Source organism: Trichoplusia ni, chromosome 8, assembly GCF_003590095.1.
Source record: "Trichoplusia ni isolate ovarian cell line Hi5 chromosome 8, tn1, whole genome shotgun sequence".
NCBI lineage: Eukaryota > Metazoa > Arthropoda > Insecta > Lepidoptera > Noctuidae > Trichoplusia > Trichoplusia ni.
Window position 1 is genome coordinate 3918194 of NC_039485.1, and position 15117 is coordinate 3933310.

Sequence of the window (15117 nt, forward strand, 5' to 3'; positions counted from 1 at the left end):
ATCCCGCCCACGCCTAAAGAACTTGCATCCGTATGCAACTCAGTTTCAAAATTAATGTTGTATAGTGCTAAAATTGGTCGGTCAGTTAACTTGTCTTTTAGGGTGTTAAACGAATTGGATTCGTCATCGGTCCATTTAAAAGCATTTCCTTTTTTAAGTAAATTTGTTAGAGGTCTTGCTATTTCGCCGAAACTTCTAACAAATTTTCTAAAATATCCTGCTAGACCCAAGAACTGACGGATTTCATGTACGTTCTGGGGAACAGGAAACTCCTTCACAGCCAAAATCTTATTTTCATTAGGGCGTATGCCTTCAGCAGAAATCTCATAACCTAAATAGTCAAGCGAATTATCGAAGAAACGACATTTGGATAATTTTAAAGTAAGTCCATTCTGACGCAACAACTTTAAAACACCCTCCAATCTCTCAAATCCCTCCTCTAAGGTAACCGATGGCACAAGAATGTCGTCCAAATAAGCCAAAGCTGATTCATGTCGTTTACTACCTAGCATTGCATTCATGAATCGCTGAAATACAGCTGGAGCATTCGCGAGACCGAAAGGCATCCTTTTAAATTCATAATGCCCATCCGGCGTTACGAAAGCAGTTAGCGGACGACTCTCTTTCGCCATTGGCACCTGGTAATACCCGGAAGCTAAATCTAGAGATGTAAAGAATCTATTGCCACTAAGGTTTGTCAGCTGATCATCTATTATTGGCAAAGGGAAACAATCTTTCCTAGTTTTATTATTTAAAGCCCTGTAATCGACACATAATCGCTGCTCGCCTGTCTTTTTCCTCACCAATATAATAGGACTAGCATAATTTGAATCGGACTCTTGGATAATATCGTTTTGCAATAAATCATCTACTATTTCCCTAACTTGACCTCTTTCTGAAAATGATAATCTATACGGTCGGTAAACTACAGGTTTATCATCTAACAAGTCTATTTTCATTTCAATGGAATTGGCACAACCAATTTCTCCTAGTTTGAAAGCAAAGCAATCACGATAATTAAGTAAAAGTGAATGAAGGCTACTTAATGTTTCTTTGTCAATTTGGGGACCAACTTTAATGTCAGTTATTAATAAGGGTTCATATTCCGTACTATCTTTCGTTACTCTATTTGTGTAAGTTGTACTTCTCTCAACCAAGCAAGTCCCTTTTGCAATAGGGCGTTTCTTAGGTAATGTAAGGTTTTGACCAGATAAATTAGTTATAGGCAAACAGCACTTTCCATCCACTACTCTAAAAACTCCCTGGTGCAAATAATGCTCTTTGTTAGGCTCACAATTGCAATAACCTTCAATGTAGATATCTCCACAGTAGCCAGCTTCAGATGTGGTAACTTCAACTAATCCCGATAATCCAATATTGGTATTGTTTTGAATGTTTAACTTTAGACACTTCACCGGTTGTATCATGGTTTCGGTATCGGGGCTCTGATAAAAAAATAACTGATGGCTGTTCTTAAATACTGTCACGCTAGGGAGTTCGGTAACATTTTGACCTATAAGTAAAGCTGACTGAAGAAACTGATTGCTAACCACTAATACCTCTACATTAACCTCAACTTCATCTAATTTCAGATCAATATTGCTCTTATATATAGGAAAAACTTTAGAGTTGCCGAATCCTTTGATTACTGGCAACTCAGTTAAACTTTTGTTCAAGTTCAGACTTTGAGCATCAGACTCTCTAATTAAACTACATTCACTGCCGAAATCAATAAAAGCAATTAAAGATTTATCATTTACCGTAACATTTTTGTAAAATTTATCACTATTGTTATTGAACGTAGATATAGTCAAAATTTTTCTATCCTGGTTGTCTGCCTGTTTTGGTTCATTTCTTAAGATCAATGGCTCTAATTTACAATTATCATTATTATGGCCCACACGCTGGCATTTCAAACATTTAATAAGGGGTTTAGGGCATCGAAAGTAAGGGTGCCCTTTTGAGCGGCAATTAAAACAAGTTACTGAACTTTCAGTTGAGGTAGTTGCTGTGTTACCCGGTCGAACTATATCACTACGTTTCTTATTGAAGATATTATTTTCTAATACGAGACGTTGAGAGCTTAGAAAATTCAATAAGTCTTCCGGTTCGCGACAAGTCAGTGTCTGTGCACTGTTTCTAATTGATTTATCCAGGATCCCGTGGATAATACAATCGACAGCCTTTTTGCCTCTTATTTCACATCTGTTTAACAATGTTAACTTATCGTAAAAGTATTCTCGCAGACTTTCGCTACCGCGGGTGGTTCGAGCTAACATTTCCTCGAGAAGCCGACCATAATTTTGCTCATCTGGGAATGCTTTTAGGAGTTTGTCTTGCCACTCTGACCAACTGAAAACAACACTAGGAAGAGCTCCATACCATTTCTTTGCTTGACCAGAAAGTTTTTGTAGAGCAAAATGTATGGTCTGCCTCTCGTTCCATTCATAAATAACAGAGCATTCGTTTACTTTTCTAAGCCAGCAGTCAATATTCTGAGTTTTACTCGACGGATCAAATTCCGGTATTACATTGTTCACTAGATTGTTATTAAAAATATCTTTACCTTTATGTTTTTGAAAGGTATTAAACATATCAAGTACTTCTTTAGTAGACCAACCGACTTTCTCCTTGGATCGCCTTTTATTCGAACTCCGTGAACTGCGGAATGACTCACTGCTGGACGAGGAGGAGCTGGACGACTGCTTACGCCTCCTCTTTGATCGCTTTTTGGCTTTCTTAGACTTAGCTGCTGCTCCGGAGGAGGACGGTTTAAGTTTTCTATGGCGCTCTTCCTTCCGAGTAGGCGAGCCTTCGGGAGTCATCGCTTCGTCGGAATTCATACCTCAAAGGATTAAATATCATTGTAATCACATCAGTCTATCAAGATACATACCTGTATCAATTAACTCATATTCTATAGGTTCACTAACTATACAGCTCAATATATATTTGTATAGAAATCAATTCATTGCACCACTCGTTCGTACTTGTATGAAAATTTAAAAAAAATAAAAGGTAATAATCTAGTTTTAACGTTGATACGCTTTAATGGGCGCAAACCGGCAATCGGTATATTGCAGGTACACATAACCTTTACTCTCACATTTCTAAACAGTCATGATTCAATAGGCCCACATAGCCTCTAACATCAAGCACACATGGCTCAATAAAAATAAATAACATCTACTAGTTAAAGCACACTTGGCTTCTTATTGTAGGTACACTAATCTCTACCATCAAGCACACATGGCTCAATAGGTATACAAAATTTATACTAAATAAAGCGCACTTGGCTTTATATTGTAGGCACACATAGCCTCTACCAGCAAGCACACATGGCTCAATAAGCATACATAATTTCTATTAGATAAAGCGCACTTGGCTTTATATTGTAGGCACACATAGCCTCTACCATCAAGCACACATGGCTCAATAGTTTTAAAAACTTATATAAGATAAAGCGCACTTAGCTTTCTATAGTAGGCACACGTTAATCCTCATAAAAGAGAAATAAAAATAAAAAAAAACGTATAAAATCACATGTTAAACATTTGCCAAATTGTTACGGAAAGTTGCACACAATATTAACCATTTGGCGCCTTTCTTTTTTTTTAACATTTCTAAGAGCTAAAACTTTGTCTGCGTTATATTTGTGTACCAGACGAACTAAGATACATAATATCCTTAGTCATTTAGGCTAGACTTAGACTTGCATATTTTCCAGAATAAAAGTTATATGTTTATAACATACCCTTGCTTTTTTTTCTTGTGGGGTCCTTTTTCCGCTTCTGAATTGTAATGAATTCTCTCAATATTTGTGTTACTATTCGGGAAATTATTAAAACAGCTTACTTGAAATAACAGTTATATTATTCACATTCATAAATTACAACTTTTTATCTCCTTCCACGAGATGTCCGAACAGCATGCCCTTCTTCTCTATTTAAAATTCCCGCCCAGTCACATTTTTCTCGACCGAACATCATAGACTAACGAAATAATGACATTCTGCCTCTTTTAACAAATTAAATAAATAAATATAATTTAACATAACAAATTTATTAAAAACATGTTAAATAATTATAAATTCATTACACAACGATCAAAATTTGTATGGGAAGTTAATTTTTTATTGGTAACTTTTTTAGCGTAAGATCTACATTTACACGTATAAAACCAGTTTTTATTTTATTTGACCATGCTTATATTAAACATATGTTGCGTATGTTTTCAGGTATCTAATCACACAATTTTAATGGTTATTGAAATCTGTTCGATGCGGCAGTTTTATTGCTCTCATATTTATGGAGTTCACCGTCCATTGCTAAGGTCATAAGTCAGAACCATAAATTAACCAAAAGCCGATAACACGTTATTGAAACCGTTTGGAATCAAATTAATCGTTAACAGTCTCATTGAAAAAAACATCAGATATAAGCAATTTTATGTCGAGATGACGTGAGATGTCAAAGTTATTGGTGACTATAACTATTATATTTCATTTCATATTTTTTCTCTTTCATATACTTACTCCGTGAAGATTTTAGGTTTTGTTTCAATTTGAAATCCAGCAATACCAAGTTGGTACTTCATCGAAACTGAATTTAAAAAATTCAAATTTTCTATCAGAAATTCAACTTTCATAATATTGAGTAGATATCGACACCAGTTCGGTATCCAATCGAAATTCAGTCCCTAACGATTGAGATTCGAATTTCGAATCAACGGAATTCTTTTGATGCAATTTGCAGTGTGAAACGATGCGACGGATTTTAACGAACGTCACTGATTCTCCCTTGATACTGAGTCAACGAACCCTAATGTTCTCCAAGCTCTTGATTTGCCTCATCAGGATAATCTCGGTCCCTTTTTTGGCAATCTTCTCCAAACGATTCTTTGTAATTTGGAACTTATCGATGGAATAAACTGTAAGTGCGAAATTAGATCTAATACTCACCTATAGCTACATGAAGGGTGTATTTTTCTGTTTTAGTTTGAACAAGATTATAGTCCATGAACATTATTATATTCAAAATCCAGAGAGATGTCAAATTATACTCTAATCTTCGCCAACAACGTTGGCCATTTAGCTCAGTACTGCTATATACATTTTCGCTAAGACGAGACTCAGCCGCACATTAAAGAAAATATTTCCTTTTAAGAAAAGGAATCTAACGGCCCTCCATTTTGATAACTGTGCCAAAAAGAAATAAAGAAACGAGCCATGGTAATAACGTCATTACAAAAAGTCCTTGATCTAAATGTAGCTATTGTATTAAAATGGTGACACCTCCAAGAAAATTTACATTTTGCACGAAATTTGCCTGAACGACGTGTAATTTTACAAAATGACGTATAAAATTTGCACGATGACGTCATATTATGTACGGTTATGCACATTTTTCGTATGTAAATTTCGACTTGGCTGTATACGTTTAACATAAATTTTAATGGCATAGCGCTTGTTGCTGTTGTTCTGTTATGTCCGTACAAGCGTAAATCTTTGGAGAGGACATAAATGCATATCGGGGGATGAAATAACAATATTTTAGCATCCTATCAAAATTTAATAGGCAAATCAGGTGTATGTAAGGCAAATAGACAGTTCGTTAAGTCTCCTGGGGGTCGTTAAACATGAGCAAAGGATAATCCACGTTCAAATACAACAAAGGATGTGGGTCTAGCTCATGTGCTACCGAGTTTATAATGGCACGGTATTTTATGGCTCGCCGTTTGATTTTTGGTGAGATTTACTATCTGCAATCTCCTGAAATAAAATTGACTACCGACATTTCAATCTAAAGACAAAAGACTTTTCGAGGTGAAACTGAAATTGAAAATTGCAGATGTGTGGAATATTTCTAAAGAAGTAAAATATTTAGATGCCGTATATTTCAGTGGAAACGTCTTGATATAAATATTAAGGTAATGAACTTTAAGAACAAGAAATGTGTTATTAAAACGTCACACAATGCATCAAGACCCTGCTGTTCGATACGACATTCTTATTCGAATTTAAAGTAATTGCCATGTTTACAGCCAATCGTGCTGAAATATACTCAATACGGTGTAGTTTTCTATTTCCGTACACAAACAATCATAAAAGGTCGGAATAGGGTTCGGCTTTTACAAACGTCGATATCGAACTTTGATTAAAAGTCACTCTAAAAATCCAATTACTTGTACGAAGGATTACTTGCCCGTATTAAAAGGTATTGAAGCCATGTGTTAGGATTTCGAGAACGAGAATTCGAAAGCTAGTTCCTTTTTACTTTTATTCCTTTTTTAAGGAACGTGCTTTTAGTTAAAATTTGGGGAATATGGATTCACCTAAAATGTCTTAGATTCAACAATATCTGAAATTGAAAACAGGTGTAGTCAGACAGTCATATTTTTATATATGTCTGAGGATAATTGTTAAAAAATGAATTAGACGAATCTTTATTGAAAATGATAAGCACTAGTATTTATTGGACATTCTTCTAGTGGATCAATTACTTGGCAAAATGCAAGGACTACCCTTATTGAGACGCTTATAAGATGTCCTCCCAATGATTGGAAATGATGATTCAAAGTACGGGTCTCCCATCCCGCACCACACTGCAAGCAATGCAAGTGAAGCAATGTGCAGAATCCCACTTGTGTCCACATTCTGGTATGTTGTATTGCCAGCAAGTACGGGTCTCCCGAATTGCTATGAAACTACCTTTAAACTTGTTTTGTGTTTGCATTGCAACATTGTAACGGTATTACAGTACTCTGGTTGGAAACTTTCTCGAGATTTTTTTTGTAATAATATGTTCTTCTTACACCTAGAAAAATATGTCCAAAGAGATGGTCGGTTAAGATTTTAGAGTAAGTCTGACAATCAAACTTACATTCACATTTATATATTTAGTAGGACTTTTTATGTCTCATGGAACATTTGGAATATCTTAAGCGAGAATCTTTCCAAATAAATTGAATTAAACGTTTCCCATGACAACGGCTGATAAAACCAAGGCGGTATTAATCAGGATGAGATAAGTCTTATTCATATTTTGATTTTAGAAACGAGACAAAAATAGAACGTTCTTAATTCTGGCTCCATTTGAATGTCGATAATGATGTTCACGAATATTCACATTCACGTTTTTATTTTTAGAATACAAATATGGAACAGTACCTACTGTATTTTCTTTTCATATTATTGATACATCAAGTGATTTTCAAGCATAAAAACCATTAAGTTTTAGTGGTAACTACTAACATGTTACAAGAAAATGCTATTTTTGATTTTTTTTTTTTGTGTTTAGTAATTATTTGTAACGGTTCACTCACGCGTATTGTTCCACGAACTGAATATCCTAATACTATATCTGCAAGCGAAACCGTTGCCAACGTGTAAGCGAGACCTCGCTATACACAGCCGATGGTGGCGTCTCTCTTTCTCTGAGATGAAATAAGAGGCAAGCTTTGTGAGTTGTCGGTGGTCTTTTGTACCCTTTCAATAATGGGACTATGATAAATTCGTAATAGGATTACTGTTCCAAACTAGAATATCGAACTTCAATCCTGGAAAGTACTACCTCAAATCTGCTTTTAATGAATGCAGATACGATCTAGTAGTTTGTAATCCTTTGTAATCTTGTTCGAATATATCACTTTAAATAGAGATTAATTATGTATATCCTAACCTGAGCAACTCATTAATATGTGCGTATTTATTGTTCAGCCTGTACTATGAACTTATATTGCATTACATGCGATTTTGGAAGCGGGATGGAGCAATACTCAATGCGTAGTTTCGTCTCGCTCCCACGACGTTTATACTACTGCTACCCACGGTTTAAGAGCTTATAGCTCGCGTGTGATATCGGTCTTACATTGTTACCTGAATTTGTGAATTGTTTTCAATGAGTAAAGTACCAAGTACGTTGTAGCAATTTTCTTTGTTATTCAATCGTGTCTGTGATTAACGTCTTGTTAATCTGATTTTTGACAGCGTTTATGCAACATGATACCTTGTTAATGTTGCTTTTTGAACGTCAATATATTTTACAACGTTACCCGTGTTCGGCAAGCTTTTCATATTGAAGAATGTTCTCGATACGCCATGTATCCGCAATGTTTTATATTGACTTCTAGGCTACTCTACTTATAACAAAAAAAATGCAGAATCAAGAACAAGCCGTATGCCAATTGCAGCAAGGGAATATTGCAGGCTCATTATAATCATTTTTTTTTCTACTTCTAAATTCTTGCTACACAATATATATCTCATAGATGAGTAGCAATCCTAAAGTTGTTTTCAAGATTACACATTCACGAAATTTGATATAAGATTGGACTCGCTGCCACATCGCAAACGGATTATCTTAATTAGTGCCTGCAGTGAAATTGTATTTTTGTTTGTCTGTTGCTCTTTATCTTAGCTACTGGTTGAATTCTAGAACTTCTGGTAAATACGTGATAATTAAAGAAGGAACAACAAGCCAATGGTAAAATGCGGAAAGGTCCATCAGAATGTTTTCCCGCGACTCAAATTTTTTGTGAATGTCTAAGCTTGAGAACAATTTAGCGGCAGCCTCCCATCGATTAGACCGATCATTGTGTACTGAACTCTTAAAATTACTACTTCTTTCAATAATTATGTAGTAATTGTTACAATATAAAGAAGAATATATCACATGTACTCGCATAGATGTTCGGTTCAGCGTACAACCACACACGCATTCAAACTTTACTTTAATTAGAACGACCGCAGTCCAATTATACTAATTAAAGACAACACGAGTACGGTGATTTCATGAAGGTTCTAGATAGGACCATAGTATATTGAGCCAGCATTATATTAAGTATAGGTAGATAGTAATTATATATTAGAAATGCTTATCTTTGAGAACATACCTATGTAGTTTTCAATTCAATTGTTTGGTAGCCAAGGGGTAAAAGGGGAAGGCTGTTCTGGCAGGTCTGTCTATAAATCAATAGGCATCTCATGAACCGTTATAGCTAGACAGCTGAAATATTGGTGCGTCCATTATAACAAGATCAAATACAGACACCTTACGCTTTAAGTTGAGCGGCACCTCAAGCAGGAGTCTAAACTTTGACTCCTGGCTAAGCGCATCAGCTGCTTTACAAACTAAGACAAGAGCGCGAGTGATAAAACAATGCACAGATGCCCGAGTGGTAGAGTTTATCACGCCAAACTCACTGTGCGCAATGTGCCGTGGTTGCGATTCTCGCGCAGGGCAATTAGGTGTGTGATCCACGAACGATTGTCCTGAGTCCACCCAAACTCAGGACAACCGTTCGTGGATTCTTTGTGCATGTGACTTGAAAGTTTGTGAAACCCCCCGCAACACAAGGATTTAATTTCTTACTGCGGAAAACTCACCATGGCTCACTGTATAGTATGTCTCATGTCTTATGCCGGACGTGTAAGAAGTACCTAAATTGTAATTTTCTTAGGAAAAGTGTGCAGTTAGTCTAGTAATGTAAAGAAAACATTACACAAAGGTTTTATGGCCTTGGTTAGAAATCGGTAATAGCAGGCCGTCGATAAAGATCTAAGGGTGTATTCTGATCAAAGAATGATGTATCTACGTGATATATTATTAAAATGTATTGTATTACATTTTTATCGGTAATAAAGTCGATCATAAAAGTGATATATCGTATAGTTTGACTGTTAGTACTGTAACAGTATGTAACTATTATTTACATCAAGTTTTGTATGAAACAAGCGCGGCGTTTTTACTTTTTAGTCTATGTATAAATTATCTTGACAATTTTTTCATTTTTTTTCTCTAGCCCACTGTGTCCCACTGCTGGGCAAAGGCCTCCCCCAAATCCTTCCACGACTCTCTATTCTGGGCCGCATGGAACCAGCTTTTATATTTTTTTCATAGCAAAGTCTTAAAACTAGGAAAGATGCCTTAATATGTAAATAGATACTTCCAAGATTTTTTTTTGTGCATTTCCATTTAAGAAATCATTTTAATTTTAACACTCTTTAGATCGCATATTGATCCTATTCCCGTCTGAAAAACAAATGACTAAAGATTTTATCAATACCACCATAGAAAACTGCTTTAGTTTGCTTTTAAAATAATAGTCATAGCTTACGACTCTCAAGGGGACTGACAAGAGTTTATTTCAAGTCGTGAACACGACACAGTATTTTATTATTAATTTTAATACTGAATAAGGTTTCTTTTGCATTATTTAGCACATCTGTCCAGTAAATGTGTTGGTTGAGAAAAGTTCGACGATGGAGTAACTTGAGCCAATGTTTTAGCCAATATTGGCGTTAGGTCTTGCATTATCTTACTATGAGCTCTATAAACTGGGCTGTAGCTGTGGTGCAAGCGAAATGGCACGAACCGCACAGTCTATCGTTGTCTCATTTCCATGTTGACTTTAAGCTGGTTTTAGGAGTTCATAATATAGAACCTGTTTAATTATTAAGATCAACAGGATTATTAAATATTTAGTTATACCCTTGTATTCGCTTCTGTTTAAGTTCCTTTGAGAGTTATAGTTGGCTCGGTCTTCTTTATAAGGACAGTAGCTAGAATTATGATGCTTTGACAATCTACATAAGATTATTTGATAAATATGTTGAACTAGCTTTTCGGCCGCGGCTTCGCCCGCGTCGATGTCGGTTATATCGCGTTTCCAAGAGAACTCTTCAAAAGTCCATAGGATACATAGGATAGGAGGTCCGTGTACATAGGATAAAAACTATCCTATGTACTTTCTCAAGGTCACCTCTATCTCTGTACCAAATTTCATTAAAATCAGTTCAGTGGTTTAGACGTGAAAGCGTAACAGACTGTCAGACAGACAAAGACAGACAGACAGAGACAGAGTTACTTATGCATTTATAATATTAGTAGGGATTTAGATAATAATTTTTCTGCCTGTTTATATTTTGCTTCGGCGATAGATATCGATAGCGTGCAAGTGGGGAGGCCTTTGTCCAGCAGTGGACGAATATAGGCTGATCATGATGATGATGATGATGAAGCCCGGCCATGCATGAATTAATGTTTTTTATATATTTGTATACTTAAATTTTGTTACAAGTTCAGTTTTAATAACAATAACAATTGTAGTTTAGTGAACCCATCCATTCGTATGAAAACATTGGAATTAATTTTTTTCGATATGACATGACATATCGTCAAATGTTTGAGTTTTATTTTTTGAAGATATCGATTATAGAAATGTCAATTGGATAGGGACGCTTGCGTTATAAACATTTTCAAAATTCATTATCATTCAAGTTATTAACGCGACACCATTGTTATTTCTTCATTAACACGGTAATTTCAATGTCCTAAGAAAACAGGGAAGCTATAATCAACAGTTAATTCTAACGCTCTTGTTGATTTGACCCAATTCAATTTTAATTAAAAGTATATTTTTTAATTTTTCACTTTTGCCCAGAAGAATATATTCTTTCGTTAACTTCAAGCCTACTTTACATTAATATTTGAGAAGTAAGGCTAGTTAGTAAGACTCTGCATAAAAGACCAATTTTTATTTTTTAACTTGTTTAATCAGACCTATAACATCGATCAGAACATTACAAGTATATTATCATTCTTGGATTCTTCAATAATTTTATCTGAATAACCTTTACTCTTTCTAAATTATAAAATAACCGTACGATGGAAACAGCAGGATATTAAGAAATTTGTTCTATAAAACTTATTGTATTTATTTATTTGTAAAAGTAAAAATAAATAAAATAAATATTCTATTCTATATATTAAAAGTAAAAATTTCAACACCAATTCCTAACCCTTGGTTTAATGTGTATTCTGATACCAAAAACATTAATTACAAAGCAAATACAGAACAACGTTTCTAACATTAAAATCACAAACGATTTCATGACTAAAACATGCAAGTGACGCCACTCAAAACTGTGCAAAGTTAATTATTCATTCGCTGTACTAAACCACATTTTAAAGGCAATGTTAACTAGAATAGGGGAAAAAACCACGCTTTAGTTTAACGGGGACTCTACTTACACTTCAAAAAAACAAGAATCGAACAAGTGTGCGAACGAGGCAGCGCTACATTATGTAAAGCGCCATCTCTCTCCCACAACTGCTATAGACTTCGTTTGAAACGTAGTAGGAGGCCCTAGGGGACAGAGTTTCAAACAAATTACCAACTTAATCCGTGTTAACGTGCGCTTGGGTTAGTTTTAGAAATTATAGTTTAAACCTTTTTTGTTGTATATCCCTGGTCTGGTTCTAGGTAAATTACACGTTTGTAGGTATTTGTGTAGGTGTTGTGTCAAAATAAATCTTTAAACAAGACAAGATATAAGGCCAGATAAAGTAAATGATACGAGATTTTAAGTCAAATATGACAAACTAGCTGTTGTCCGCGAGACCTCCCACTCTAAATCTAAAATAATCCCACGGGAACGTAAAATTAAGATAAAACTATTATATGACATGTGTTAATTCTTGTCATCAACTCTGTGTACAAAGTTTTGTCTAAATCCGTTCAGTGGTTTTTGCGTGAAAGAGGAACGAACATCCATACATTTAGACACAAACTTTTACCTTTATAATGTTAGTAGGATATACTACTGATAGACGGTAAAAGAAAAATCGTGAGGATACCCGAATTTAAAGTATTTTAATCCGGTATCACTATCAAAAGTGCTCTATCGTAGTGTTCAATGTTCAAACCTAAGTAGTAATTATATCACCTACAAGATTTTTTTTCTCGTCGCTGCTATACAAGAATATTATAAATAACAAATGGAAACGGAAAATAAATAGACTCTTTTGTTACAGTATTAAATATCACCATTACAGTAGAGGAAAATGGAATCGGTATCCAAATTAATGTTGCGATCCAGTTACAATCACAAATTCCAATACTTTTGTTTATACCTTAAGAAAACAAAAAAAACGATCAAATAATTGAATAGGCTAAAACATGGTCAACTGTCAACTTTATGTATGTATGTATACACGGTGATTTTTTAGTCGTCTTACAAAAGCAGCCCAGTTCATGTATCCGACGTATACCCCTAGGCGCGATTATTTTTTTTTATCATCAACTAAGATAATAAATACGAAGAAAATTAAACAAGAGAAATCTGAAATATACTCTTGAAAATGATAAAATTGCCGCCGCCCGCGCCCCTCACCATTGTTACAAGGCTTGGACCGCACTCGCAACAGAGCTGTGTTTCTAAAAAACTACGAATTGCATCATCATATTGAATAAAAATTGCATTTTTTTTTTCATATCTCATAAATACCTATTTTTTCATCATGATAGTGTTCTAGTCATTGGATGCATGAACTAGGCTGCTTTTGTAAGACGACTAAAAAATTACGGTGTATAAACCATTTATTGAAAAATTACATAAGTTTATACAAAACCCGTGTATAGTGGGTAATAATAAGTAATCGAAATAACTTTGATAAGGATTATATGCAACATGTATGTATGAACCATAGTTTCAATTTCAATTTGAATTATTTGTCGTTATAGCAAAAATGTATGAACATAAAAAAATAAACTATCTAGGTTCATGAGACACACGGCGTGAATAGACGGACGAACAGACGAACGTTTGTGTAATTAACCTAAAAAAAAGAGCAACAAATATTCTAAAATTCATTTTCCGTTTAATTTTAGCCTAATATTTAACGATCGGAAACACCAGAACTCTCATTTAAAGGTAAATGCTAACAATTCCCATTCGTACCTATCATAGTTAGATATGTATAGCAAGCTGCTATATAAATAGGCCCTAACCCAACATTATATGAAAGGGCCGTTTACCAGGACAACCCACTACGTGATTTGAATAGAAACAACCTTATAACTTCGTTTACCAATTGTTTTATTTGAACTAATTGAAATGGCACATAAAATGGATTATAATTGAACTGTTTCAATTGTTAGGTTCAATTTTGTTTTTTATTTTGCTCGTCTTTTGAATGTGGAAAGTGTTTTGTTTTTGTCATTTTCCTGTTTAACAGTTTTATTATAGCCTTCTATTTAGTTTTGGTTTGATAATCTTGTCAATTTTCAAGCTAAGTATTACAATATGTATTCAAGAACTCTCCGAAGAAATTGTAAAAATTCAGGTTTTTATAAATTCTTTTAAAAAGTATCTATAAATTTAAAATATACTGAAAATATTTCGATTCGGTCTAGTGCATATTATAAATAAGTTTCAGAAAATATTCTTTAACAAAAATAAAATATCTCCCTACTTTAAGCAACCTTCGCAAATCAGTATTTTTATTACAGATCTTTTTAATAAAATTCCAACATATTCTAGAGTTAATATTGATCATGATATTAGTAATTTATTAGGTAGCCTTTACATTAAATATTCGTTTTATATGTAAACCTTCATATGAAGATTTGATTCTGTTGTTTTAAATACGTAGTTTTATTAAGGGTTTCATGCAAACCGTTCCCTTTTAAGGATTTTAATCTTAACGTCGTCGCGGGGGTTTCGCAAACCTACGACTGGTATACTCATGGTCTTTGTCTTACTAGCCCGCGTCATAGGATATTCGTTGACATCACGAGTAGCGTAGAAACCAATGGAGATGGAGGCCTTTTTTTTAAGTCTTGTAGGTTAGTGATATCACGGTTTTGACAAAATCGTTACGTCACAAACCCCGTTCTCAAATTTGAAGTAGTTTACCTTTGTCAATTTTTGTTGTACAGAAAAAGGAAAAAATATGTGTCTAATATTATTTAATAACCTTTCTGACGGACTAAAAATATTGCTTCTTTTACACCTAATAACGTAATTTTTATTTAATTTGTAGTCCCAAAGGCACATCAGTATTACAAGTCGTGAGTATTTGCTAACAAAATAAGGTATATACGTATTTCCTAGATTGTTAGCATTGGGCTACTATTAAATAAAACCGGCATTAAAATCAAATCAAATCATCGAAATCGTTTATTGCAATCCATAATGTACAATACTTGAGATCTTGCTGGTTTCGAAACTTAAATATTTTGATAAGTTTAAAAAATAACTCTGTTCCTATTAGGGCTTCAATCAAAAAACATTCATCAGTGATATCTTATAAGCGTTAAACATAATAGAAATAC